This window comes from Megachile rotundata, unplaced genomic scaffold, assembly GCF_050947335.1.
Source record: "Megachile rotundata isolate GNS110a unplaced genomic scaffold, iyMegRotu1 scaffold0260, whole genome shotgun sequence".
Lineage (NCBI taxonomy): Eukaryota > Metazoa > Arthropoda > Insecta > Hymenoptera > Megachilidae > Megachile > Megachile rotundata.
Window position 1 is genome coordinate 44,399 of NW_027473557.1, and position 12,717 is coordinate 57,115.

Below are 12,717 nucleotides of genomic sequence, written 5' to 3' on the forward strand. Positions count from 1 at the left end.
CTTACTGTTATCAATCTAACTCATATTATTAGCCATATTATGCATATATGATCGATAGAACGACAATTACTGTACTTATTACTCTTATCATTATCGATCTAACTCATATTATTAGCCATATTATGCTTATATTATCGATAGAACGACAATTACTGTACTTATTACTGTTATTATTATCAATCTAACTCATATTATTAGCCATATTATGCTTATATGATCGATAGAACGACAATTACTATACTCACTACTCTTAGTATTATCAATCTAACTCATATTATTAGACATATTATGCTTATATTATCGACAGAACGACAATTACTGTACTTATTACTGTTATTATTATCAATCTAACTCATATTATTAACCATATTATGCATATATGATCGATAGAACGACAATTACTATACTTATTACACTTACTATTATCAATCTAACTCATATTATTAGCCATATTATGCTTATATGATCGATAGAACGACAATTACTATACTTATTACTCTTACTATTATCAATCTAACTCATATTATTAGACATATTATGCTTATATGATCGATAGAACGAGAATTACTATACTCACTACTCTTATTATTATCAATCTAACTCATATTATTAGCCATATTATGCTTATATGATCGATAGAACGACAATTACTATACTTATTACTCTTACTATTATCACTCAAACTCATATTATTAACAATATTATGCTTAAATGATCGATAGAACGACAATTACTATACTTATTACTCTTATCATTATCGATCTAACTCATATTATTAGCCATATTATACTTATATTATCGATAGAACGACAATTACTGTACTTATTACTGTTATTATTATCAATCTAATTCATATTATTAGCCATATTATGCATATATGATCGATAGAACGACAATTACTATACTTATTACACTTACTATTATCAATCTAACTCATATTATTAGCCATATTATGCATATATGATCGATAGAACGACAATTACTGTACTTATTACTCTTATCATTATCGATCTAACTCATATTATTAGCCATATTATGCTTATATTATCGATAGAACAACAATTACTGTACTTATTACTGTTATTATTATCAATCTAACTCATATTATTAGCCATATTATGCATATATGATCGGTAGAACGACAATTACTATACTTATTACACTTACTGTTATCAATCTAACTCATATTATTAGCCATATTATGCATATATGATCGATAGAACGACAATTACTGTACTTATTACTCTTATCATTATCGATCTAACTCATATTATTAGCCATATTATGCTTATATTATCGATAGAACGACAATTACTGTACTTATTACTGTTATTATTATCAATCTAACTCATATTATTAGCCATATTATGCTTATATGATCGATAGAACGACAATTACTATACTCACTACTCTTAGTATTATTAATCTAACTCATATTATTAGACATATTATGCTTATATTATCAATAGAACGACAATTACTGTACTTATTACTGTTATTATTATCAATCTAACTCATATTATTAACCATATTATGCATATATGATCGATAGAACGACAATTACTATACTTATTACACTTACTATTATCAATCTAACTCATATTATTAGCCATATTATGCTTATATGATCGATAGAACGACAATTACTATACTTATTACTCTTACTATTATCAATCTAACTCATATTATTAGCCATATTATGCACATATGATCGATAGAACGACAATTACTGTACTTATTACTCTTATCATTATCGATCTAACTCATATTATTAGCCATATTATGCTTATATTACCGATAGAACGACAATTACTGTACTTATTACTGTTATTATTATCAATTTAACTCATATTATTAGCCATACTATGCTTAAATGATCGATAGAACGACAATTACTATACTTATTACTATTATTATTATCAATCTTACTCATATTATTAGCCATATTATGCATATATGATCGATAGAACGACAATTACTGTACTTATTACTCTTATCATTATCGATCTAACTCATATCATTAGCCATATTATGCTTATATTATCGATAGAACGACAATTACTGTACTTATTACTGTTATTATTATCAATCTAACTCATATTATTAGCCATATTATGCATATATGATCGATGGAACGACAATTACTATACTTATTACACTTACTATTATCAATCTAACTCATATTATTAGCCATATTATGCATATATGATCGATAGAACGACAATTACTGTACTTATTGCTCTTATCATTATCGATCTAACTCATATTATTAGCCATATTATGCTTATATTATCGATAGAACGACAATTACAGTACTTATTACTGTTATTATTATCAATCTAACTCATATTATTCGCCATATTATGCTTAAATGATCGATAGAACGACAATTACTATACTCACTACTCTTATTATTATCAATCTAACTCATATTATTAGCCATATTATGCTTATATGATCGACAGAACGATAATTACTATACTTATTACACTTACTGTTATCAATCTAACTCATATTATTAGCCATATTATGCTTATATGATCGATAGAACGACAATTACTATACTCACTACTCTTACTATTATCAACCTGACTCATATTATTAGCCATATTATGCTTAAATGATCGATAGAACGACAATTACTATACTTATTGCTCTTATTATTATGAATCTAACTCATATTATTAACCATATTATGCAGATACGATCGATAGAACTACAATTACGATACTCATTACTCTTATTATTATCAATCTAACACATATTATTAGCCATATTATGCTTAAATGATCGATAGAACGACAATTACTATATTTATTACTCTTATTATTATCAATCTAACTCATATTATTAGCCATATTATGCTTATATGATCGATAGAACGAGAATTACTATACTCACTACTCTTATTATTATCAATCTAACTCATATTATTAGCCATATTATGCTTATACGATCGACAGAACGACAATTACTATACTTATTACACTTACTGTTATCATTCTAACTCATATTATTAGCCATATTATGCATATATGATCGATAGAACGACAATTACTGTACTTATTACTCTTATCATTATCGATCTAACTCATATTATTAGCCATATTATGCTTATATTATCGATAGAACGACAATTACTGTACTTATTACTGTTATTATTATCAATCTAACTCATATTATTAGCCATATTATGCTTATATGATCGATAGAACGACAATTACTATACTCACTACTCTTAGTATTATTAATCTAACTCATATTATTAGACATATTATGCTTATATTATCAATAGAACGACAATTACTGTACTTATTACTGTTATTATTATCAATCTAACTCATATTATTAACCATATTATGCATATATGATCGATAGAACGACAATTACTATACTTATTACACTTACTATTATCAATCTAACTCATATTATTAGCCATATTATGCTTATATGATCGATAGAACGACAATTACTATACTTATTACTCTTACTATTATCAATCTAACTCATATTATTAGCCATATTATGCACATATGATCGATAGAACGACAATTACTGTACTTATTACTCTTATCATTATCGATCTAACTCATATTATTAGCCATATTATGCTTATATTACCGATAGAACGACAATTACTGTACTTATTACTGTTATTATTATCAATTTAACTCATATTATTAGCCATACTATGCTTAAATGATCGATAGAACGACAATTACTATACTTATTACTATTATTATTATCAATCTTACTCATATTATTAGCCATATTATGCATATATGATCGATAGAACGACAATTACTGTACTTATTACTCTTATCATTATCGATCTAACTCATATCATTAGCCATATTATGCTTATATTATCGATAGAACGACAATTACTGTACTTATTACTGTTATTATTATCAATCTAACTCATATTATTAGCCATATTATGCATATATGATCGATGGAACGACAATTACTATACTTATTACACTTACTATTATCAATCTAACTCATATTATTAGCCATATTATGCATATATGATCGATAGAACGACAATTACTGTACTTATTGCTCTTATCATTATCGATCTAACTCATATTATTAGCCATATTATGCTTATATTATCGATAGAACGACAATTACAGTACTTATTACTGTTATTATTATCAATCTAACTCATATTATTCGCCATATTATGCTTAAATGATCGATAGAACGACAATTACTATACTCACTACTCTTATTATTATCAATCTAACTCATATTATTAGCCATATTATGCTTATATGATCGACAGAACGATAATTACTATACTTATTACACTTACTGTTATCAATCTAACTCATATTATTAGCCATATTATGCTTATATGATCGATAGAACGACAATTACTATACTCACTACTCTTACTATTATCAACCTGACTCATATTATTAGCCATATTATGCTTAAATGATCGATAGAACGACAATTACTATACTTATTGCTCTTATTATTATGAATCTAACTCATATTATTAACCATATTATGCAGATACGATCGATAGAACTACAATTACGATACTCATTACTCTTATTATTATCAATCTAACACATATTATTAGCCATATTATGCTTAAATGATCGATAGAACGACAATTACTATATTTATTACTCTTATTATTATCAATCTAACTCATATTATTAGCCATATTATGCTTATATGATCGATAGAACGAGAATTACTATACTCACTACTCTTATTATTATCAATCTAACTCATATTATTAGCCATATTATGCTTATACGATCGACAGAACGACAATTACTATACTTATTACACTTACTGTTATCATTCTAACTCATATTATTAGCCATATTATGCATATATGATCGATAGAACGACAATTACTGTACTTATTGCTCTTATCATTATCGATCTAACTCATATTATTAGCCATATTATGCTTATATTATCGATAGAACGACAATTACAGTACTTATTACTGTTATTATTATCAATCTAACTCATATTATTCGCCATATTATGCTTAAATGATCGATAGAACGACAATTACTATACTCACTACTCTTATTATTATCAATCTAACTCATATTATTAGCCATATTATGCTTATATGATCGACAGAACGACAATTACTATACTTATTACTATTATTATTATCAATCTTACTCATATTATTAGCCATATTATGCATATATGATCGATAGAACGACAATTACTGTACTTATTACTCTTATCATTATCGATCTAACTCATATTATTAGCCATATTATGCTTATATTATAGATAGAACGACAATTACTGTACTTATTACTGTTATTATTATCAATCTAACTCATATTATTAGCCATATTATGCATATATGATCGATAGAACGACAATTACTATACTTATTACACTTACTGTTATCAATCTAACTCATATTATTAGCCATATTATGCATATATGATCGATAGAACCGCAATTACTGTACTTATTACTGTTATTATTATCAATTTAACTCATATTATTAGCCATATTATGCTTAAATGATCGATAGAACGACAATTACTATACTTATTACTATTATTATTATCAATCTTACTCATATTATTAGCCATATTATGCATATATGATCGATAGAACGACAATTACTGTACTTATTACTCTTATCATTATCGATCTAACTCATATTATTAGCCATATTATGCTTATATGATCGATAGAACGACAATTACTATACTTATTACTCTTACTATTATCAATCTAACTCATATTATTAGCCATATTATGCACATATGATCGATAGAACGACAATTACTGTACTTATTACTCGTATCATTATCGATCTAACTCATACTATTAGCCATATTATGCTTATATTACCCATAGAACCACAATTACTGTACTTATTACTGTTATTATTATCAATTTAACTCATATTATTAGCCATATTATGCTTAAATGATCGATAGAACGACAATTACTATACTTATTACTATTATTATTATCAATCTTACTCATATTATTAGCCATATTATGCATATATGATCGATAGAACGACAATTACTGTACTTATTACTCTTATCATTATCGATCTAACTCATATTATTAGCCATATTATGCTTATATTATAGATAGAACGACAATTACTGTACTTATTACTGTTATTATTATCAATCTAACTCATATTATTAGCCATATTATGCATATATGATCGATAGAACGACAATTACTATACTTATTACACTTACTGTTATCAATCTAACTCATATTATTAGCCATATTATGCATATATGATCGATAGAACCACAATTACTGTACTTATTACTGTTATTATTATCAATTTAACTCATATTATTAGCCATATTATGCTTAAATGATCGATAGAACGACAATTACTATACTTATTACTATTATTATTATCAATCTTACTCATATTATTAGCCATATTATGCATATATGATCGATAGAACGACAATTACTGTACTTATTACTCTTATCATTATCGATCTAACTCATATTATTAGCCATATTATGCTTATATGATCGATAGAACGACAATTACTATACTTATTACTCTTACTATTATCAATCTAACTCATATTATTAGCCATATTATGCACATATGATCGATAGAACGACAATTACTGTACTTATTACTCGTATCATTATCGATCTAACTCATACTATTAGCCATATTATGCTTATATTACCGATAGAACCACAATTACTGTACTTATTACTGTTATTATTATCAATTTAACTCATATTATTAGCCATATTATGCTTAAATGATCGATAGAACGACAATTACTATACTTATTACTATTATTATTATCAATCTTACTCATATTATTAGCCATATTATGCATATATGATCGATAGAACGACAATTACTGTACTTATTACTCTTATCATTATCGATCTAACTCATATTATTAGCCATATTATGCTTATATTATAGATAGAACGACAATTACTGTACTTATTACTGTTATTATTATCAATCTAACTCATATTATTAGCCATATTATGCATATATGATCGATAGAACGACAATTACTATACTTATTACACTTACTGTTATCAATCTAACTCATATTATTAGCCATATTATGCATATATGATCGATAGAACGACAATTACTGTACTTATTACTCTTATCATTATCGATCTAACTCATATTATTAGCCATATTATGCTTATATTATCGATAGAACGACAATTACTGTACTTATTACTGTTATTATTATCAATCTAACTCATATTATTAGCCATATTATGCTTATATGATCGATAGAACGACAATTACTATACTCACTACTCTTAGTATTATCAATCTAACTCATATTATTAGACATATTATGCTTATATTATCGATAGAACGACAATTACTGTACTTATTACTGTTATTATTATCAATCTAACTCATATTATTAACCATATTATGCATATATGATCGATAGAACGACAATTACTATACTTATTACACTTACTATTATCAATCTAACTCATATTATTAGCCATATTGTGCTTATATGATCGATAGAACGACAATTACTATACTTATTACTCTTACTATTATCAATCTAACTCATATTATTAGCCATATTATGCATATATGATCGATAGAACGACAATTACTGTACTTATTACTGTTATTATTATCAATTTAACTCATATTATTAGCCATATTATGCTTAAGTGATCGATAGAACGACAATTACTATACTTATTACTCTTATCATTATCGATCTAACTCATATTATTAGCCATATTATGCTTATATTATCGATAGAACGACAATTACTGTACTCATTACTGTTATTAGTATCAATCTAATTCATATTATTAGCCATATTATGCATATATGATCGATAGAACGACAATTACTATACTTATTACACTTACTATTATCAATCTAACTCATATTATTAGCCATATTATGCATATATGATCGATAGAACGACAATTACTGTACTTATTACTCTTATCATTATCGATCTAACTCATATTATTAGCCATATTATGCTTATATTATCGATAGAACGACAATTACTGTACTTATTACTGTTATTATTATCAATCTAACTCATATTATTAGCCATATTATGCTTATATGATCGATAGAACGACAATTACTATACTCACTACTCTTAGTATTATCAATCTAACTCATATTATTAGACATATTATGCTTATATTATCGATAGAACGACAATTACTGTACTTATTACTGTTATTATTATCAATCTAACTCATATTATTAACCATATTATGCATATATGATCGATAGAACGACAATTACTATACTTATTACACTTACTATTATCAATCTAACTCATATTATTAGCCATATTGTGCTTATATGATCGATAGAACGACAATTACTATACTTATTACTCTTACTATTATCAATCTAACTCATATTATTAGCCATATTATGCATATATGATCGATAGAACGACAATTACTGTACTTATTACTCTTATCATTATCGATCTAACTCATATTATTAGCCATATTATGCTTATATGATCGATAGAACGACAATTACTGTACTTATTACTCTTATCATTATCGATCTAACTCATATTATTAGCCATATTATGCTTATATTACCGATAGAACGACAATTACTGTACTTATTACTGTTATTATTATCAATTTAACTCATATTATTAGCCATATTATGCTTAAATGATCGATAGAACGACAATTACTATACTTATTACTCTTATCATTATCGATCTAACTCATATTATTAGCCATATTATGCTTGTATTACCGATAGAACGACAATTACTGTACTTATTACTGTTATTATTATCAATTTAACTCATATTATTAGCCATATTATGCTTAAATGATCGATAGAACGACAATTACTATACTTATTACTCTTATCATTATCGATCTAACTCATATTATTAGCCATATTATGCTTATATTATCGATAGAACGACAATTACTGTACTTATTACTGTTATTATTATCAATCTAACTCATATTATTAGCCATATTATGCTTATATGATCGATAGAACGACAATTACTATACTTATTACTCTTACTATTATCAATCTAACTCATATTATTAGCCATATTATGCACATATGATCGATAGAACGACAATTACTGTACTTATTACTCGTATCATTATCGATCTAACTCATACTATTAGCCATATTATGCTTATATTACCGAGAGAACCACAATTACTGTACTTATTACTGTTATTATTATCAATTTAACTCATATTATTAGCCATATTATGCTTAAATGATCGATAGAACGACAATTACTATACTTATTACTATTATTATTATCAATCTTACTCATATTATTAGCCATATTATGCATATATGATCGATAGAACGACAATTACTGTACTTATTACTCTTATCATTATCGATCTAACTCATATTATTAGCCATATTATGCTTATATTATCGATAGAACGACAATTACTGTACTTATTACGGTTATTATTATCAATCTAACTCATATTATTAGCCATATTATGCATATATGATCGATAGAACGACAATTACTATACTTATTACACTTACTGTTATCAATCTAACTCATATTATTAGCCATATTATGCATATATGATCGATAGAACGTCAATTACTGTACTTATTACTCTTATCATTATCGATCTAACTCATATTATTAGCCATATTATGCTTATATTATCGATAGAACGACAATTACTGTACTTATTACTGTTATTATTATCAATCTAACTCATATTATTAGCCATATTATGCTTATATGATCGATAGAACGACAATTACTATACTCACTACTCTTAGTATTATCAATCTAACTCATATTATTAGACATATTATGCTTATATTATCGATAGAACGACAATTACTGTACTTATTACTGTTATTATTATCAATCTAACTCATATTATTAACCATATTATGCATATATGATCGATAGGACGACAATTACTATACTTATTACACTTACTATTATCAATCTAACTCATATTATTAGCCATATTGTGCTCATATGATCGATAGAACGACAATTACTATACTTATTACTCGTACTATTATCAATCTAACTCATATTATTAGCCATATTATGCATATATGATCGATAGAACGACAATTACTGTACTTATTACTCTTATCATTATCGATCTAACTCATATTATTAGCCATATTATGCTTATATGATCGATAGAACGACAATTACTGTACTTATTACTCTTATCATTATCGATCTAACTCATATTATTAGCCATATTATGCTTATATTACCGATAGAACGACAATTACTGTACTTATTACTGTTATTATTATCAATTTAACTCATATTATTAGCCATATTATGCTTAAATGATCGATAGAACGACAATTACTATACTTATTACTCTTATCATTATCGATCTAACTCATATTATTAGCCATATTATGCTTATATTATCGATAGAACGAGAATTACTGTACTTATTACTGTTATTATTATCAATCTAATTCATATTATTAGCCATATTATGCATATATGATCGATGGAACGGCAATTACTATACTTATTACACTTACTATTATCAATCTAACTCATATTATTAGCCATATTATGCATATATGATCGATAGAACGACAATTACTGTACTTATTACTCTTATCATTATCGATCTAACTCATATTATTAGCCATATTATGCTTATATTATCGATAGAACGACAATTACTGTACTTATTACTGTTATTATTATCAATCTAACTCATATTATTAGCCATATTATGCATATATGATCGATAGAACAACAATTACTATACTTATTACACTTACTGTTATCAATCTAACTCATATTATTAGCCATATTATGCATATATGATCGATAGAACCACAATTACTGTACTTATTACTGTTATTATTATCAATTTAACTCATATTATTAGCCATATTATGCTTAAATGATCGATAGAACGACAATTACTATACTTATTACTATTATTATTATCAATCTTACTCATATTATTAGCCATATTAAGCATATATGATCGATAGAACGACAATTACTGTACTTATTACTCTTATCATTATCGATCTAACTCATATTATTAGCCATATTATGCTTATATGATCGATAGAACGACAATTACTATACTTATTACTCTTACTATTATCAATCTAACTCATATTATTAGCCATATTATGCACATATGATCGATAGAACGACAATTACTGTACTTATTACTCGTATCATTATCGATCTAACTCATACTATTAGCCATATTATGCTTATATTACCGATAGAACGCCAATTACTGTACTTATTACTGTTATTATTATCAATTTAACTCATATTATTAGCCATATTATGCTTAAATGATCGATAGAACGACAATTACTATACTTATTACTATTATTATTATCAATCTTACTCATATTATTAGCCATATTATGCATATATGATCGATAGAACGACAATTACTGTACTTATTACTCTTATCATTATCGATCTAACTCATATTATTAGCCATATTATGCTTATATTATAGATAGAACGACAATTACTGTACTTATTACTGTTATTATTATCAATCTAACTCATATTATTAGCCATATTATGCATATATGATCGATAGAACGACAATTACTATACTTATTACACTTACTGTTATCAATCTAACTCATATTATTAGCCATATTATGCATATATGATCGATAGAACGACAATTACTGTACTTATTACTCTTATCATTATCGATCTAACTCATATTATTAGCCATATTATGCTTATATTATCGATAGAACGACAATTACTGTACTTATTACTGTTATTATTATCAATCTAACTCATATTATTAGCCATATTATGCTTATATGATCGATAGAACGACAATTACTATACTCACTACTCTTAGTATTATCAATCTAACTCATATTATTAGACATATTATGCTTATATTATCGATAGAACGACAATTACTGTACTTATTACTGTTATTATTATCAATCTAACTCATATTATTAACCATATTATGCATATATGATCGATAGAACGACAATTACTATACTTATTACACTTACTATTATCAATCTAACTCATATTATTAGCCATATTGTGCTTATATGATCGATAGAACGACAATTACTATACTTATTACTCTTACTATTATCAATCTAACTCATATTATTAGCCATATTATGCATATATGATCGATAGAACGACAATTACTGTACTTATTACTCTTATCATTATCGATCTAACTCATATTATTAGCCATATTATGCTTATATGATCGATAGAACGACAATTACTGTACTTATTACTCTTATCATTATCGATCTAACTCATATTATTAGCCATATTATGCTTATATTACCGATAGAACGACAATTACTGTACTTATTACTGTTATTATTATCAATTTAACTCATATTATTAGCCATATTATGCTTAAATGATCGATAGAACGACAATTACTATACTTATTACTCTTATCATTATCGATCTAACTCATATTATTAGCCATATTATGCTTATATTATCGATAGAACGACAATTACTGTACTTATTACTGTTATTATTATCAATCTAATTCATATTATTAGCCATATTATGCATATATGATCGATAGAACGACAATTACTATACTTATTACACTTACTATTATCAATCTAACTCATATTATTAGCCATATTATGCATATATGATCGATAGAACGACAATTACTGTACTTATTACTCTTATCATTATCGATCTA